The 18,488-nt window shown below is 39.3% G+C and overlaps 1 protein-coding gene across 3 annotated transcripts in view; it reads right to left on the minus strand.

Annotated features, from left to right (window-relative positions):
- Positions 1–18,272, minus strand: part of LOC134205695 (lachesin-like) — a 678,152-nt gene extending 659,880 nt beyond the window's left edge. For 2 of the 3 annotated variants that reach the window (XM_062681222.1, XM_062681220.1), the window contains exon 1: positions 17,461–18,272. The gene's annotated coding sequence lies outside the window, so the exon portion shown is untranslated. The other variant, XM_062681221.1, reaches the window with a different exon arrangement.
- Between the last annotated feature and the right edge of the window lie 216 nt (positions 18,273–18,488).

The raw sequence follows: 18,488 nt of genomic DNA on the forward strand, positions 1-18,488 counted from the left end.
ATGGTTTCGACTTTCGGCAAAAGAAGCTCATTCACGCGAAAGTGGAAGAGTCTTTGCATTTCTAAAGAACCCAGACCAGGGTGTTTTCGGGAAATTGTTCAGCACGTGTGAACCGGAGATTGCAGTTGCGGTTTGAGATCTCTGGTAAGAGGAATGAATCATTTTGATGGAAGATAAATTCATTTTGGAATCGAAAAAAAAAACGTTTCGCAATCGATAAAATGAAGATGAAGATAAGCGGCTACTCGCGCTTTCTTATTCGCTCAAAACAATAAGAGCAGACGTTTCTTATTTTTATGATTTATTCATCAGTAGACAATCATGCAAATAAGTAAAAATAGCACACGAAGCTCCTGGGAGAATTTCCTAAAACCAGCCGTAAATACTAATGGTAAGATCATGAAATCAAATTATGGAACAAATTGAGACCCTTTTCTATTAATTCACATCTATTTGCGTCCATTTGTATGCATTGCAGAAAAAATCGATTTTGATTTTTACGGGATTCTTGGATAAAAACTATTTTCAATAACTCCGGAACGCAATTGCCGACCGTTCTAATTTTTAATACGGTAAAACTAGGCCGCATTCCCGGTTGAATGCAACCTGTTTTATTTTATTTATTTATGTGTTTTTAATGCAACCTGTTGTGAGCACATTAAATATGAAGTATAGCAAGTCCTTTCAAAAAAATCCAAATACTCTAAGAATGTTTAGGAGGTGCAGGCGATTCATCGACTTTTAGTGGGCAAATAAGGGGAGTTATATCTGTAAGGTCATGAATGAGGCACTGAAGACTAGCAAATTTCAATCAAGTTGTTGAATTAAATCTACTAAATTGAAATTTATATAATCATGCTCTTAGAAATATCATAAGGACGTAGCTGCGTTGATCGATTTCCCTTCTTCGATTTTATTTTTAGGATAAGTATAACTTAACTGTTTAAAAAGTTTCAATTGTGATTGTTGCTACTGGTGCTCAACCGCAACCTACCGCAAGCCGCTACTTATTTTTAAAAAAATCGACGATGAGAAGTCTACCAATGCAGTTACGCCCTATGATACTTGTAACCGTCGGTTCCTAAATAAACTTGTGGCTCCTTCACAATTCCAAAATACTCCAATACCCAAAACAAAATAAACCTCAATCAATAAATAATATATCCCACCCTAATGAGACAGTTGGCACTCACGCAGTGACTACAAGCGCAAATACAGGTTGCAGAAATGCGGAAAGCATATTTTTTAAAATTTAGATTCTGAATTTTCTGTAAATAGGAAATAATTCCAAGAATCTCTCTTTTGGCTGGTTAATCTAGAACGTTCTAGAAATGCGCGCGTGTGTAGCTTTTTATCAAATAGAGGTTAGAAAGAAAATCCTCATGTGGTGTAATTGTTTTAACTTTGTGTTTTTGTTTCTTTTATTAGGTGTTAGTCGGTTAGGTAAATCGGCTAAACGTAGTACGCCGAATTAAATTGTGTTAGTAAAAGTTATTATTATAAAAAGTATGTACAGTGTTAGTAAGCGTTAAAATTGTCGTTAAATTAATTGTATATTACAGTCCGATTGTTAAAAGTTAGTTGTAGAACACAAACATCGACAAGCAAGACGAAAACTATATGAGAAAGATAATAGTTAATTGTAATATTGTGGAACAAGTGTTAGTGACGTCACAGGGGTCTAATGGGTGGTTAGGTACGAGGCAAGGGCCTTTCCACACCACTACCAAGCTCAAACCAGAAAACCGCAAGTACCAAACATACCCCGAAAGTGACGTTAATGCTGTACAAAAAATAGGATTAGTTTGTTAAAAGTTCCACAGTGGTAGCTCATTCAAATTCCAGTACTTCTGGAGCAGAGCTAAACCTATTAAAAGCTAAAGCAATAGAAATTGGTATAGACTGTAATGAAACGATTGCAATTTGGCTAAATATTACAAACGAAGTAAAAATTCTTGGCATATTTTTTTTTTTTAATTCAATTCAAACTATTATTGACCGGAATTGGCAAATGGCTGTTTCAAAATTGTACAGATTATTATGGATGAAAACTAGAGAATTGAACTTAGTACAAAAAACTAAGAATAATGTTTTGCTCTTTCAAAGATATGGTATGTGGGATCAATAATTCCAATGTAGGCAAATACCTGCTAAAAGGTAATACAATTAGTTCGACAGTATTTATGGCAAGGACATGCTGTCATCGTAGCATTCAATTTTTTTTTTTTTCAACTAATTTTATTTGCTAATTATCTAATACATGCATTCATCTCTTAGACTAGGTGTTCCGTGTTTTCTTAACACTATCATCCTTATTTGCTATGTTATATTTTTAGTTATTATTAATACATTTCACTTGCCTCTTGCAGTTAGAATTTTTCCTCTGGTTGAATTGAACCATGTAGGAATTACAATGTTTTCAACTTAAACTAATCTTAACCTATTTTATACTAAGGATACAAGGAGTTAATCGTTGCAATGTCTCAATATTAGAAATTCTATGAAGTTCATTGGTACTATACCACGGAGGCAACTTCAGAATCATTTTTAGAATTTTATTTTGAATCCTCTGCAGTGCCTTCTTTCTGGTATTGCAGCAACTATTGCAGCAGTCCATATTGGCACAGCATACAACATGGCAGGTCTAAAAATTTGTTTGTAAATCAAAAGTTTGTTCTTAAGACAAAGTTTTGATTTTCTGTTTATAAGTGGATATAGACACTTAATATATTTGTTACATTTGGCTTGAAGGCCTTCAATGTGATTTTTAAAAGTTAATTTTTGATCTAGCAGAAGTCCTAAATATTTAGCTTCGCTAGACCAATTAATTGGAACCCCATTCATAGTGACAATATGTCTGCTAGAAGGTTTCAAATAAGAAGCTCTCGGCTTATGTGGGAAAATTATAAGCTGAGTTTTGGAAGCATTCGGAGAAATTTTCCATTTTGCAAGTACGGGGAAAAAAATATCCAAACTTTTTTCAATCTACTACAAATGACACGAAGGCTACGCCCTTTGGCTGAGAGACCTGTGTCATCTGCAAACAAAGATTTTTGACACCCTGGTGGTAAATCAGGTAAGTCAGAAGTAAAAATGTTATATAAAATGGGCCCAGTATGCTGCCTTGGGGGACACCAGCCCTTACAGGTAATCTATCAGATTTAGAATTCTGATAGTTTACCTGCAGTGAGCGATCTGATAAATAATTTTGGATCAGTTTAATAATGTACAGAGGAAAATTAAAATTCATCAATTTTACAATCAAACCTTCATGCCAAACACTGTCAAATGCTTTCTCTATATCAAGAAGAGCAACTCCAGTCGAATATCCTCCAGATTTGTTGAGCCGAATTAAGTTCGTAACTCTTAATAACTGATGAGTGGTTGAATGCCCATGGCGAAAACCGAATTGCTCATCAGCAAAAATAGAATTGTCATTAATATGAACCATCATTCTATTTAAAATAATCTTTTCAAACAGTTTGCTTATTGAAGAAAGCAAACTGATTGGGCGATAACTAGAAGCCTCAGCTGGATTTTTGTCCGGCTTCAAAATTGGAACAACTTTGGCGTTTTTCCATTTATCTGGGAAGTATGCCAATTGAAAACATTTGTTAAATAAATTAACCAAAAAGGATAAAGAGCTCTCAGGAAGTTTTTTGATAAGTATGTAGAAAATACCATCATCACCCGGTGCTTTCATATTATTAAATTTTCTAGTAATAGATCTCACTTCATCCAAATTAGTTCCCAACGAAGGGTCAAAAACATTCTAGTGAGACCTAGACTAAAATTATGGGCACTCTCGAACTGCTGAGCAAGTTTTTGAGCCTTTTCGCCATTGGTAAATATAATATAATATAATTCCCTCTTTAAGCGCTGGAATTGGCTTTTGAGGTTTTTTAAGAATTTTCGTTAATTTCCAAAAGGGTTTCGAACTGGGATCTAACTTCGAGACATTATTCTCAAAGTTGGTATTTCTCAGAATAGCGAAACGTTTTTTAATTTCATTTTGCAAATCTCGCCAAATAACTTTCAACGCGGGATCGCGAGTTCTTTGGTATTGCCTTCGCCTCACATTTTTAAGACGGATCAGTAGCTGAAGATCGTCGTCAATAATAATGGAGTTGAATTTAATTTCACATTTAGGAATTGCAATGCCTCTGGCTTCGACAATTAAATTTGTCAAAGATACGAGAGCATTATCAATATCACTTTTGGTATCGAGAGGAATATCAACATCAAAATTCCTATCGATATACGTTTTATATAAATCCCAATTAGCCCTATGATAATTGAAAGTAGAGCTGATTGGATTATAAATGGCTTCTTGTGAGATTTCAAATGTCACAGGAAGGTGATCAGTCAAAGTCAGCATGAGTTACCAATTGGCCACACAGCTGACTTGAATCCGTTAAAACCAAATCAATTGTCGAAGGATTTCGAGTGGATGTAAAACAAGTTGGGCCATTGGGATATTGAATAGTATAATATTCCGCAGAACAATCTTCAAATAAAATGTTGCCGTTGGAATTGCTTTGAGCATTATTCCGTGAACGGTGTTTGGCATTGAAGTCACCAATTACGAAGAATTTTGATTTGTTGCGAGTCAGAATTTGAAGATCAGCTTTCAACAAATTCTTTTGCTGCCCATTGCATTGAAAAGGCAAATAGGCTGCAATGAAGGAAAATTGACCAAAATTTGTTTCAACAGAAACTCCCAAGGTTTCAAAAACTTTGGTTTCAAACGAAGAGAATAATTTATGTTTGATACGTCTATTAATGACAATGGCGACCCCACCACAGGCGCTGTCAAGACGATCATTTCTGTAGATAAAATAATTTGGATCTCGTTTAATGGAGAGTCCTGGTTTTAAATAGGTTTCAGTTATAATGGCAATATGCACATTATGAACTGTTAGGAAGTTGAATAATTCATCTTCCTTACCCTTTAGAGAGCGGGCATTCCAATTTAGAACTTTCACACAATTATTTAGATCCATTAAAACGGAGTCCGATAACAATTTTTTGTGTGTACTTTATACCAACCTGAACAGCTTCTGGTATGGTATTTGTTTTGAACATTGCATCAATCATGTGATGAAATTGTTCAGTTAAAAAATCAAAATCGGAAGCAGTCATGCTACCTGAATCGGCAACATGACCGTTATTTTCCGTTGGGACATGGGTATAAACCTCATTTTGAGAAGAGATATTTTGTCTACCAGCAGCGATGTTTGCATACGTAGGTACATTCGAAAAATTGAAATTTACTGAAGTGCTTGCTACCCGTTGACGAGCGGCAAAATTTGTTTGTGAATTGTGGTGGGTATGAATTGCTCGACCGGTAACTGGTTTCGAAATTTGAGCGTTTGAAAAATTTCTACCCGTCGAATCTGGGATCCGATTGGAATTTCCCGTCATCAATTTTGCACGGGAATTCAAAACTGCGTGAAGGGCATTCCCAGAAATTGGATTTATGATTGCCCCCACAATTTGCGCACTTAAATTTATTGGAATCTTCTCTCACAGGACATGCGTCCTTGGCGTGAGAGGTTCCACCACAAATCATGCATTTAGCATCCAAGTGACAATGTTTGGTTCCATGACCCCACTTTTGGCACTTACGGCACTGGGTGGGGTTTTGGAAATTTCCCACAGGCCTGCGGAAATGTTCCCATGTAACACGGACATGGGACATAATACAGGCCTTTTCCAAACTTTTCATATTATTTAGATCACTTTTGTTAAAATGAACTAAATAAAATTCTTGAGAAATGCCCCTCTGGGAAGTACCAGAGTGGGATTTCTTTTTCATCTTAATTACTTGGACTGGTGAAAATCCAGTGAGAAATTTCAATTTTAATCTCATCCAGTGATTTATCATCACTGGGGAGACCTTTCAAGACGACTTTGAACAATCGCTCAGTTTTGTCGTCGTATGTGAAGAATTTATGGCGCTTCTCAGTTAAATACTGAAGAAGACGTTTGCGATCGTCAAAGGATCCCGGCAAAACGCGGCAGTCACCCTTCCTAGCAATCTGAAATGAAACCTTGATCCCCTGAAGGTTACTCAAAATCTCATTCCGGAAGCCAGAAAACTCGGCAACAGATACCACAATTGGCGGAATCCTTTGCTTTTTCGCATGAATCGAATCACCTGGGCTAGAGGTATATTCGATTTGCTCAATTTCATCATTAATCAAATCGAACTGATTGCTCAGTTCGATTGGAGAAGAATTATTTCCGATATTAGAGTTAGAAGGAATATCTGAATTCTCCAGCTTCCTTCTATTTTTTCCGCGCTTTGGCAGGACGGTCTTGAAACCTTGTTTCTTTGAAGGAATCGGAGAATTCAGAGACTCCCCCTTCCTCTTGTTTTTATTAATGCTCATTGCTGAGCGTGGAGACGTGACCTTCTAAGAGGTTTTTTCCCAGAACGGTGTCCCTGCAGGATCGGGACCGCTTGTCGGAATTTTACTTCCGCAAACGGGTCCAACGTAAAACGAAGGCACGGGTCCTTGCAAAGATCGTAACGGGATCAGTGGGTACAAATAGCGCTAAGAAGCACCGTTGAAATTAAAATAGCTTCGGGTAGTATTAAAAACTTCCTTCCGCAAATAGAGAAAGAACCGCACAGCACGAAACCACGATGCGGTCTGTCGTAGCATTCAATGAAATCACACTTCCCAAATCAAAAGGTGGCTTGAATCTTCATCATCCCGACTTTAAAAGTAGAGCTCTTTTTGTTAACAAATTACATTGCGCTCGCGATAATAATCTAGCTGATCTAATCAATATGATCGAAAACGTTCCAATGAAAGAAATGCCTCCTGAATTTTCTTATCTGAATAAGGCAATTCTCGATTTACGAAAACTAAGATCTGCTAACACAAATTCTCTGTTGTCGTCTGAAATTTACAATAAAATGATTGAGGGACTTCCAATGGTTAAAGTAGTAAGAGAAAACCAGAACCAAAGCTGGATCGAAATTTTCAAGAATATCAATAACAAAATTTTATCATCCAGCAGAAGGTCTATCTGCTACCTTTTTATACATAAAAAGATGATTAGCAGAGAACTTTTTTACCGTCAGAAAAGAGTTTCTAGTGTGTACTAGTTGTAATACTGCTATCGAGACTTTACAGCATAAATTTTCTGAGTGCAATAGCATAAACATTATGGCAATACACGTTGGCAAAAATACGAAGAATCAACAGTAGAAAATTTAGAAATAAAAATTACGAAATATGTATGTATCCTTCCTTAACCTTTCTGAGCCGAGTTGAACGAGAAGAAATAATGAAACACATCTCAAATTATTTGCAATACGTATTTGAAACTAGCGAGGAAGATAGGAGCTTAGACCATTCTAAGTATTCATTAAGTTTATAACGTATCATGACATGGACATAAATAAATCAAGTTTCTTTTTACAAAAAAAAAATCAAAGGACATAGCCCTGAGGTAAAGCTTTTCCACCATTTTTGTTATTGTTCCGCTTCATTATGCTTCATTATGCTTTCCGTACTAAATAGCCGACCTATTAGCGAAACATGAGTGGGTAAGTATGCCAAAAAAAGGTTCTGCACAGTAGACGTTTCCTCAGCTGGAGATTTGAGAGACAAGCCAGTTCCAAAAAACCGACCCGAGGAGGAGCGACTACCTCGATACCATAATCTGTTATGAACTAGCCTTGCATAAGAGGTAAAATACCAAAAACTAATATGCAGAATACTTTAGGAATAACATGTTACGAATAACACATACGAATAATAATTTGTAATGCGTTTGGTACTGTAATACCTAAGCATGTTATGCCTGAAGTATTGTGCATATTAATTTTTGGTATTTTACCTTATGCAAGGCTAGTTCATAACAGAGTATGGTATCAATAACAGAATGAGGTATTATTGAGGTAATTTATCCAGCTCGGGGAGATCCCCAATCCCTGAGCAGGCAAGTTACATACTAAACGTGAGAAATGTATTAGACAAAAAGGTTGTGCTAAAAAAATTGTTGATATTCAAGTTTCATAATATAGTTTCACTTTGCATAAAAAAACTAGATTTTGATTAAACCGGCACTATCGGACGCAGAAACTCTTTTAGTGTTCTGTCCTTATCCTAAATCACACACCGGACACCGGATATGTTGCCCACATAGAAAACGCAAAGATTCTGCATTATTGTATTTGAGTCCGCCTGTTGAATAAAATTTTGAAATTGCTCAAACGAACGAAATTCCAAAAACCCTCCACCATAAGTAGAGTTTGGCAGCAGGGACTTTGTCCAAGGGCTTGACGATCCCTCCCCAGGCCATCTGCGAGTTGTGGGGCTTGCCTCGGATGTGGTGGGGTTTGATAGTGGGCGACGAATAAAGCACCACGGTTGGAAGCTTGGAACATGGAACTGCAAGTCGCTAGGTTTCGCAGGTTGCGACAAAATGATCTACGATGAATTACATCCCCGCAACTTCGACGTCGTAGCGCTGCAGGAGATTTGCTGGACAGGACAGAAAGTGTGGAAAAGCGGGCATCGAGCGGCTACCTTCTACCAAAGCTGTGGCACCACCAACGAGCTGGGAACCGGCTTCATAGTGCTGGGTAAGATGCGCCAACGCGTGATTGGGTTGCAGCCAATCAACGCAATGATGTGCATGGTGAGGATTAAAGGCCGTTTCTTCAACTATAGCATCATCAACGTGCACTGCCCACACGAAGGGAGCCCCGACGACGAGAAAGAAGCGTTCTATGCACAGCTGGAGCAAACATACGATGGATGCCCACTGCGGGACGCCAAAAACGGCATCGGTGACATGAACGCTCAGGTAGGAAGGGAGGAAATGTATAGACCGGTCATCGGACCGGATAGTCTGCACACTGTATCGAATGACAACGGCCAACGATGCATAAACTTCGCAGCCTCCCGCGGAATGGTAATCCGAAGCACCTTCTTTCCCCGCAAAAATATCCACAAGGACACATGGAGATCACCTAACCAAGAAACGGAAAACCAAATCGACCACATTCTAATCGACGGTAAATTCTTCTCCGACATCACGAACGTCCGCACTTACCGCAGTGCGAATATTGAATCCGACCACTACCTCGTTGCAGTAAGCCTGCGCTCAAAACTCTCGACGGTGTACAACACGCATCGAAGTCGGACACCGCGGCTTAACATTGGGCGGCTACAAGATGGTAGACTAGCCCGAGGATACGCGCAGCAGCTGGAAGTGGCACTCCCAACGAAAGAGCAGCTCGGCGCAGCGTCTCTTGAAGATGGCTGGAGAAATATTCGATCCGCCAGTGGTAGCACCGCAACCACTGCACTTGGTACGGTGCCCCCAGATCTGAGAAACCACTGGTATGACGGCGAATGTGAGCATTATGTCTGAAACTTGATTATGCATATGTACAACATGTGATAGATTAAGTTCGGAAAAGGTATTGGAGGGTAACCGCCCCTTCGGTGGGGTTTGATCCCACGACCCCAGTTCGCATGACAGGTGCTTTCCCTACTAAGCTACGAAGGACCTCCGTCGTCCACCGCAGCTTAGCGGGTACTGATGAAACCAAATTCCCAGCACCAGGTACCAGCCGATCTCTCGCAATACATTTTCAGAACTAACTCTCTCAAATGTATTTTTGTACACATCATGTCAACCAAGTAGGATGAGTATTTAGTATTGTCCGGCTCCTACACACTTGCTTCATCAGCAACGGCGCTCAATGAAGTAGGGTTGTGTGAGGTTGTGCCAGTTTGGTCGTCAGATCCCAACACGACCACACAAGCGAAGAGAGATCGCCACTCGAGATCAGTACATTCAAAGTTAATTGCCTATATGCCGGGTATTAAGCCACCCGGAGTGGAAATTAATTACTATGTCTGAAACTTGATTATGCATATGTACAACATGTGATAGATTAAGTTCGGAAAAGGTATTGGAGGGATCGGCTGGTACGAGAGATCGGCTGGTACCTGGTGCTGGGAATTTGGTTTCATCAGTACCCGCTAAGCTGCGGTGGACGACGGAGGTCCTTCGTAGCTTAGTAGGGAAAGCACCTGTCATGCGAACTGGGGTCGTGGGATCAAACCCCACCGAAGGGGCGGTTACCCTCCAATACCTTTTCCGAACTTAATCTATCACATGTTGTACATATGCATAATCAAGTTTCAGACATAGTAATTAATTTCCACTCCGGGTGGCTTAATACCCGGCATATAGGCAATTAACTTTGAATGTACTGAATGTGAGCAGTTAGTGGAAGAGAAGAATGCAGCATGGGATAGATTGCTGCAACACCGCACGAGGGCGAACGAGGCACGATATAAACGGACGCGGAACAGACAAAACTCGATTTTCCGGAGGAAAAAGCGCCAGCAGGAAGATCGAGACCGTGAAGAGACGGAGCAACTGTACCAACTTGACTAACTACCAGGAGAGCTGTTCAAACACGGTGGTGAGGCACTGGATAGAGCGCTGCACTGGGTCATTACCAAGATTTGGGAGGAAGAAGTTTTGCCGCAGGAGTGGATGGAAGGTGTCGTGTGTCCCATCTACAAAAAAGGACGATAAGCTGGATTGTAGCAATCACCGCGTAACCACATTGCTGAACGCCGCCTACAAGGTACTCTCCCAAATTTTATGCCGTTGACTAGCACCAATTGCAAGGGAGTTCGTGGGGCAGTACCAAGCGGGTTTCAAGGGCGAACGCTCCACCGCGGACAAGGTTTTCGCCATTCGCCAAGTACTGCAGAAATGCCGCGAATACAACGTGCCCACACATCATCTATTCATCGACTTCAAAGCCCGATACAATCGATCGGGACCAGCTATGGCAGCTAATGCACAAACACTAATTTCCGGATAAACTGACACGGTTGATCAAAACGACGATGGATCGGGTGATGTGCGTAGTTCGAGTTTCAGGGGCATTCTCGAGTCCCTTCGAAATGCACAGAGGGTTACGGCAAGATGATGGTCTTTCATGTCTGCTATTTAACATCGCTTTTGAAGGGGTAATACGAAGAGCAGGGATTAACACGAGTAGCACAATTTTCAAGTTCGTCCAGCTATTTGGCTTCGCCGACGACATAGATCTTATGGCACGATACTTTGAGAAGATGGAGGAAGCCTACATCAGCCTGAAGAGGGAAGCTAAGCGGATTGGACTAGTCATCAATACGTCGAAGACGAAGTACATGATAGAAAGGGGTTCAAGAGAAGACAATAATGTGAGCCACCCACCTCGAGATTGCATCGATGGTGACGAAATCGAGGTGGTAGAAGAATTTGTGTACTTGGGCTCACTGCATTGGTGACTGCCGAAAATGATACCAGCAGAGAAATTCGGAGACGCATAGTGGCTGGAAATCGTACGTACTTTGGACTCCGCAAGAGTCGAATAGAGTTCGCCACCGTACCAAACTGACAATCTACAAAACGCTCATTAGACCGGTAGTCCTCTACGGACACGAGATCTGGACGATGCTCGTAGAGGACCAACGCGCACTTGGAGTTTTCGAAAGGGAAGTGCTGCGTACCATCCATGGTAAGGTGCAGATGGCAGACGGTACTTGGAGGAGGCGAATGAACCACGAGTTGCATGAGCTGCTGGGAGAACCATCCATCGTTCACACCGCGAAAATCAGACGACTGTATTGGGCCGGGCACGTAGCCAGAATGTCGGATAGTAACCCAGTAAAAATGGTTCTCGACAACGATCCAACGGGCATAAGAAGGCGAGGTGCGCAGCGGGCAAGGTGGATCGATCAGGTGGAAGATGACTTGCAGACCCTCCGTTTACTGCGTGGTTGGCGACGTGTAGCCATGGACCGAGCCGAATGGAGAAGACTCTTATATAACGCACAGGCCACTTCGGCCTTACTCTGAATAAATAATAATAATGAATTAGTAATCTTTCCAAAAACAATCCTGGAAGAGTTGATAAACCTATCTATGAATTACAGGATTCTCTGCTCAAGATAGTGTGTTTATAGTTAACCTTCTGTCTGTGTTCAAAAAAACTTACGTTGTCTGTGCTCTGGGGTCAAATTGACCCCAAATTGAAGTTGCTATAACTTTTTAAATGTTTGGCCAATTTTGGATTTTTGGGGCTGTTTCGAAAGATCGTTACCAAAGATTGACTATAGGTGGGTGGGTACATCGCGGGGAGGGGTTTTAGTGAACAAGGGTACAAAAACAGTATTTTTTTATGATTATTTTGCTCATATCCGAAAATCCTACCCATTTTGAACTGCACCTTTCTTAAAAAGGTTATGCAGGAAGGCATGTTCTTTGGCATGAGGCGTTGATAAGTTTAGAACTCGGCCGCCAGGTGGTGGTATATTTGAATTCATTATTTTAGACTACTCAAGATATTCCGATATATATATATATAGAATTCATCTCAGTGTAAATATGCTTAATGCTTATCGCACAAATTTGAAAATTGGAAGAAGTGCTCATTATATTGAGCACCACTTTGTAGTGCTAGACATCCTCAACAGTGTTGCCGAATACAACTTGTGTATGAGGGATCTCAAGCTAAAGCAATATTTCATATATGCAAGAATATTGCAAGTACACTAGCGAAGCCTATTTGTAAATTTTCTTATTATTTATTCCGTCACATGACAGTTCATTCTTACCAGACGAACTTTGTTAAGACGTCATCTTTACAAATTTCAAATTTGTTTGATAAGAATATTTACAATGAGGCAAATTCCATATACATATCGGAATTACTTGAGTAGTCTAAAACAATGAATTCAAATATACCGCTACCTAGCGACCAAGCTCTAAACTAATCATTGCCTCATGTCAAAGCACACGCCTTCCTGCACCTTTTTGAAAAGGTGCAGTTCAAAATGGGTAGGATTTTCAGATATAAGTAAAATAAGCATAAAAAATCACTGCTTTTGTACCCTTTTTCACAAAACCCCGCCCCGTGAGGTATCCGCCCACCTATAGTCAATCTTTGGAAACGACCTGAAAGATGATTAAATTATCTTTCGAAACAGCCCCAAAAATCCAAAATTGGCCAAACATTTAAAAAGTTATAGCAATTTCAATTTGGGGTCAATTTGACCCCAGAGCACAGACAACGTAAGTTTTTTGAAAAAAGTACACTGTAGCGCATATTTTCACGATTTTTCAAGCAAATTTGCACCTAGGAGACAGATCTCGGCGAGTTTTACCAAACTACCAAAAATTAGGAGAATCGGTTGAAAACTAAAAAAATGGCAGCCACTCAAAGTGGCCTGGGGTCATATTGACCCCAGAGCACAGACAAAAGGTTAAAGAAAATTAAAGTATGCTGAGAACTCACGCTTATAGCAGCTTTCGAAAATGCTGCAGCATGTCCCACTTTTGTGATCTTTCAACTTACATTCCTTATCATCTGTGGGCTTCAATAAAGTCTGAAATTAAGTTTGCCTGATATTTGTCAAGAATTTAAATTCGAAGCAGTTTTTCTTTTAGGGATGAGGTGTCTTATCCAAACAATTGTATAAAAAATCGTTCAAATGAAGCGGTCATCGTAATATTTTCTACATCGATGGAGTCCCGGGTAGTTTATAATCACTTCCTGTCCAACATCTAGGAGCTGAACAGTGTTGCATCTGATAATAATATGCAACGCATCGCTATATGTTTGTCGCATATAGGTTGAAGCGCAGACTTTGTTCTGTATCTTCATATTAAAAATAAACGTATGGGGAACTGTCCCGATCTCCATCTCACTGACCATATATTCATCTTATCACGAAACAAAGAAATACAGCACCAATTTTGTCCCTTCTTTTTGTTAATATGCGTGCTCACTACTGAAAAAATCACAACAATAAGAAACAAATCGAACTGCTTTCCATTGTTTTGTTTTCGATGGGATGATTATCGGAGCCATGACATGAATTCCAGGAGCAGTTCCCCTATATCATTAAATATTTCTTGAAGAAAATACCTCTATGATTGCTGCTGGAACACCTTCGAAAAATATTTCAGGAATTCCTTTGGATTCTATCGGAAATTCTATTCCCTCGGAAAATTCTCCAGTAATTCCTTCGGAATTTCCTTAGAAATTTCCGATCGAATTCTTAATGGATTTTCCAAAGAACTTTCTGATGGATCTTCCGTCATTCTAAGATTATTTCTTTAGACATTTTTCTAAAAAATCTTTTAAAATTTCTTCCAGGGATTTCTCCACGAAATCCTCTGGAAATTACTTCGGAAATAAACCCAGAAATTCCTTTGGAAATTCCTCAAGACATTCCTTTGACAATTCAGAGAAAATATCGAAAATTTCCTTAAGTTCTTTTAGGAATTTCTTCAGAAATTCTTTTAGAAATACCATAGGAAATGTTTTTAGGAATTCATTTGAATTTCTTTTGAAATTTAATTACTTAAGGAAAATCCTTCGCGATTTCCTTCAGGAATACTTACAGAAGTTGTTTTAGAAATACCTTCGGAATATTTTAAGGGAACTCCTTCAGAAATTCTTTTGTGAAAATTACGCCAGGAAGTTCTTTCTACATTTGTCCAGGGAAATTTTTCTTGGAATCCTCCTTCATCAAATCCTTTTGGTAAAACTCCCGCAGGAATTATTTATTGTTGGAAGATTTTTTCCGGAAACTTATTAAAGAATTAAATAGGAAATACTAAAGGAATTTACACATTAGTTTCTAAAGGAAATTTCAAATGAATTTCCATATGAATTGCCGGAGAAATGTCCGAAGGAACTCCTGAAAAAAAATTGGAAAGAATTCCTAAAGAAATTTCAAATGCATCCCAAGAACTTCTTCTTGAAGATTCGGAAGGGATTTCTAAAAAACTACTGGAAACATTTCTTCAAGAAATTCCGTAAATAATTGCTGAAGTAATTTCTAAAAAAGTGCAAAAGACTTGCCAACTTGCCCAGGAATTCCTAAAGCGATTTGTAAAGGAATTGATAAAGAAATTCCCCTAAAGGAATTGCGGAAGGTTTTCCTGAAACAATTTCCTCAAGCAGTCATTTCCGAAGCATTTTCCTTAAGAATTCCGACCAAATATCCAAAATAATTCTTGATGCGATTTCCGAAGGAATTTCTAAAAGAGTTTCCGAAGAATTTCTTAATATAATTCGTTAAGAGAGTTTAAAATTCCTAGAGAAATTTCTGAAGGAATTTCTGAAATAATTTCCGAAGGAATTTCTAAAAGAAATTCTCAAGACGCAAGGATTTCGTAAGGCTTTCTCTAAGGTGTTCCTATAGGAGTTTTAAAGAGAAATATCTTCCATTACCAAAAGAATTCCTAGAACTAGCAGCGAAGTAATTTCCTAAGAATTTAAAAAAAAAATCTCTGGAGATAATTCCGAAGGATTTCTTGGAAGTATGCCCAGAAGAATTCAAGAATGGAAGAATTTCATTCAGGAGTTCTTTCAGATATTCCTCCAGAATACCAATAGAAGAATTTCTGAAAGTTTTGCTAAAGCGAGGAATTTCTGAAATAATTATAAGCAAAAGTTTTCAAGGAATATCCGAAAGAATTCCTTAAAGATAATTTTAAATTCATTTAAAAAAAAAATAAAACATGGGGCGTTTTGTAATGAATCACTGGAGGAATTTCTGATAGATTCTTCTTCTTCTTATTGGCATTACATCCCCACACTGGGACAGAACCGCCTCGCAGCTTAGTGTTCATTAAGCACTTTCACAGTTATTCTGCAAGGTTTCTAAGCCAGGTTACAATTTTTGCATTCGTATATCATGAGGCTAACACGATGATACTTTTATGCCCAGGGAAGTCGAAACAATTTCCAATCCGAAAATTGCCTAGACCGGCACCGGGAATCGAACCCAGCCACCCTCAGCATGGTCTTGCTCTGATAGATTACTTAGAGATATTTACGATGGGATTCTTATGACTAATCAAATTTATTCCAGGAGGTATTTTCTACAAAAAAAAATATCTGGATGGATTTTTCGACCGAACTTTTGGATAAATTCAAATTAAAAAAATCACCTGGAAATTTCGAAGAAATTTCCGAAGCAACTCCTGAAGAAAATTCCCAAAGAACTCTTAAAAATATGCGAAGAAGCATGGGTATGGATCGACTGCAATCCCTATACTTTTGTTTTTATTGGCATGAAGTCTTAATTCCAGATTCAATCAGGTTTTTGTTTCACTACTGTCCAGATTTTTGAAAGAATTCCCGAAGAAATTCCAGACGCTCCTGAAGAAAGTTTTGTAGGAGTTTCTGGAGTAATTTTCTAAGGAATTCCTATAGAAATCTAAAAATGTATATAAAAATATAGGTAGTTGCTTGTAAATGCCATTCGAAATTCTTTCGTGCATTCCTAATAATTCTTTAGGAAGTTTTATCAATAATTCCATCAGGAATTCATTTAGAAACAGCAAATATTTCAGGATTTTCTCAATGAAATTCTTCGAGTAATTCCTTAAGAAATACCTTCTGAAGCTCTAGGAAGAAATTCTGGGAAATTCCTTCGAAATTCTTCTTGGGATTTTTTCAGAACTTCAGCAGGATTTCTCTCGAAAATGACTTAAGGAAAGCAAAGGAAATATTCGTTGTGGTGGGTTACGTGTGCCATCGTGCCCCAGCCTAACTCCGCCAGTGCAGTGGTGTGGCATCTCAGTTAGTCGTTTTAGTATTACATTATTATTGATGAAATAGGTAAAATAAACTCTAGCCATATGAGTTAATTTCAGCTAAAACGTGAAAATTCCAATATTTATCTATTAAAACTTATCTACCTAAACGTGATGAATCCACACGTGATGTGTGCAGCTGCTTTTCCTGAGTACAACTTGAAACATTTAATTTTATTTGCCACTTATAATTGCAACTGACTCCGAAACTGAAGCTAATTGAACTATTCATCTTCAAGGAAAAAGTGCCAACTCATTACATTATTCTCAACCTCAACTATCATCACAGCATGCAGTATGACGAGGATTCCAACAACGGTGCACTTACTCTCTAAGCTGCACAATTAACACTCTGCTGAACAACATCAACTATCTTCAATTCCAATATTCAAACAACATAGCAACGGATGATCCTTTCAACTTCTGAATACTTTCTGCGTTGTAGGTACCTACCTCGACAAGCACCAACCAAGAACCATTATTTCTTTGTGATTAAGATTGATGGTACGACATCAAATTTCATTTATTATCATGAGCAACGCGGCAGGAGCATAACAGTGGATAAAAGTACCGAACACCGGCAACGATACAATTTCCTACTGCACACGTACACAACAATTGAAACTCATCCGAGCTCTGGTGGCGATAGCCACTCTCCGCTTCTAGCAACCAAGTCCAGCAATAAGCCTCACAATCCATCCACCATCGCAGTGCTCCCCTCCATCACGAGTTTTGCAGTTGCAGCGAATTTCCACGCTTTTCCACTTTTCTGATTTACTTTGCTATTTTCTCATCGAACTGCCCTACCTTTTCTTGCACAACGGCAACCAACAGCTGCTGCTCAGCTCACGGTTTTTTATTCGCTTGCCTTCCTTCACTTGACACAGAAACACAACTTATATTCTCAGCTTCAGCCAATAATTCATTTTTCTTTTCACTCAAACCCAACTTCCCATTCACTTCCCGGTGTATTCTTGCCGCTTGAGAAGACGGAAACTTCTCACCACTTCTTCTCCATTATAAAGTAATAATCATCAACACGCTGCTAACAAGGACTAAGCAGCAGAATAAGAAAAAACTGCGGAAACAATCTCGCAGCACAACTCCGTCATCCCTTATCATCGACCAACTGGTGCTTGATAAGCACTTTTGAATTTTTTTTGTCCACTTCAACTTCTCGGTGCAGCACAACAAGCTTTTCAAACTGACAATGAATAATGCACCGAAGTCAGAAGATAAAACTTCAACACTTCACCGGATCGTTTACACAACTTCCTTGTTTTAATTTCAATTAGTTTAATCTGTCTCAAGTTTATCGAATGCCGAGCTATTCCCCACCGGAAAAGCCATCAACAATCACCCAACTCAATTTCCCAACTAAACACAAAGCTCGAACCAATCACCGACGACGGCGCCACGTTTCGCGTGATCTCAACGACGTCAAGTAACGAAACCGACTGAACGGCCAAAATCCGGACAGAGGGCCCAAAAGCTTAACCAGGCAGCAGCCAATCCACCTGTGACATCCCGAACAAAAAACGGACGAAGGGCGCGAAAGGACCCCAAAAGCGGTCGAGATTGGCTAAGTGGCAAGCAGCAGCACGGCCAACCGAAAGGATACTAACTGTACTACTGCTGCTGCTGGGATGCGGCTCCATTGGATGCTTGCATCCTTGCATGCTTGGACGGAAGCGAAGCATAAGGCAACAGACGATGTGTCCGTCGTTCTTCTCGGGTTCGGATCCGATTCGGGTCGTACGTAGTTCGGTTATATTGCTGAGAGCGGGAGAAAATGCTCACAACTCTTGGCGGGTATGGGGGCCGAATCAGATGAT

The sequence above is a fragment of the Armigeres subalbatus genome, chromosome 1 (assembly GCF_024139115.2).
Source record: "Armigeres subalbatus isolate Guangzhou_Male chromosome 1, GZ_Asu_2, whole genome shotgun sequence".
Taxonomy (NCBI): Eukaryota; Metazoa; Arthropoda; class Insecta; order Diptera; family Culicidae; genus Armigeres; species Armigeres subalbatus.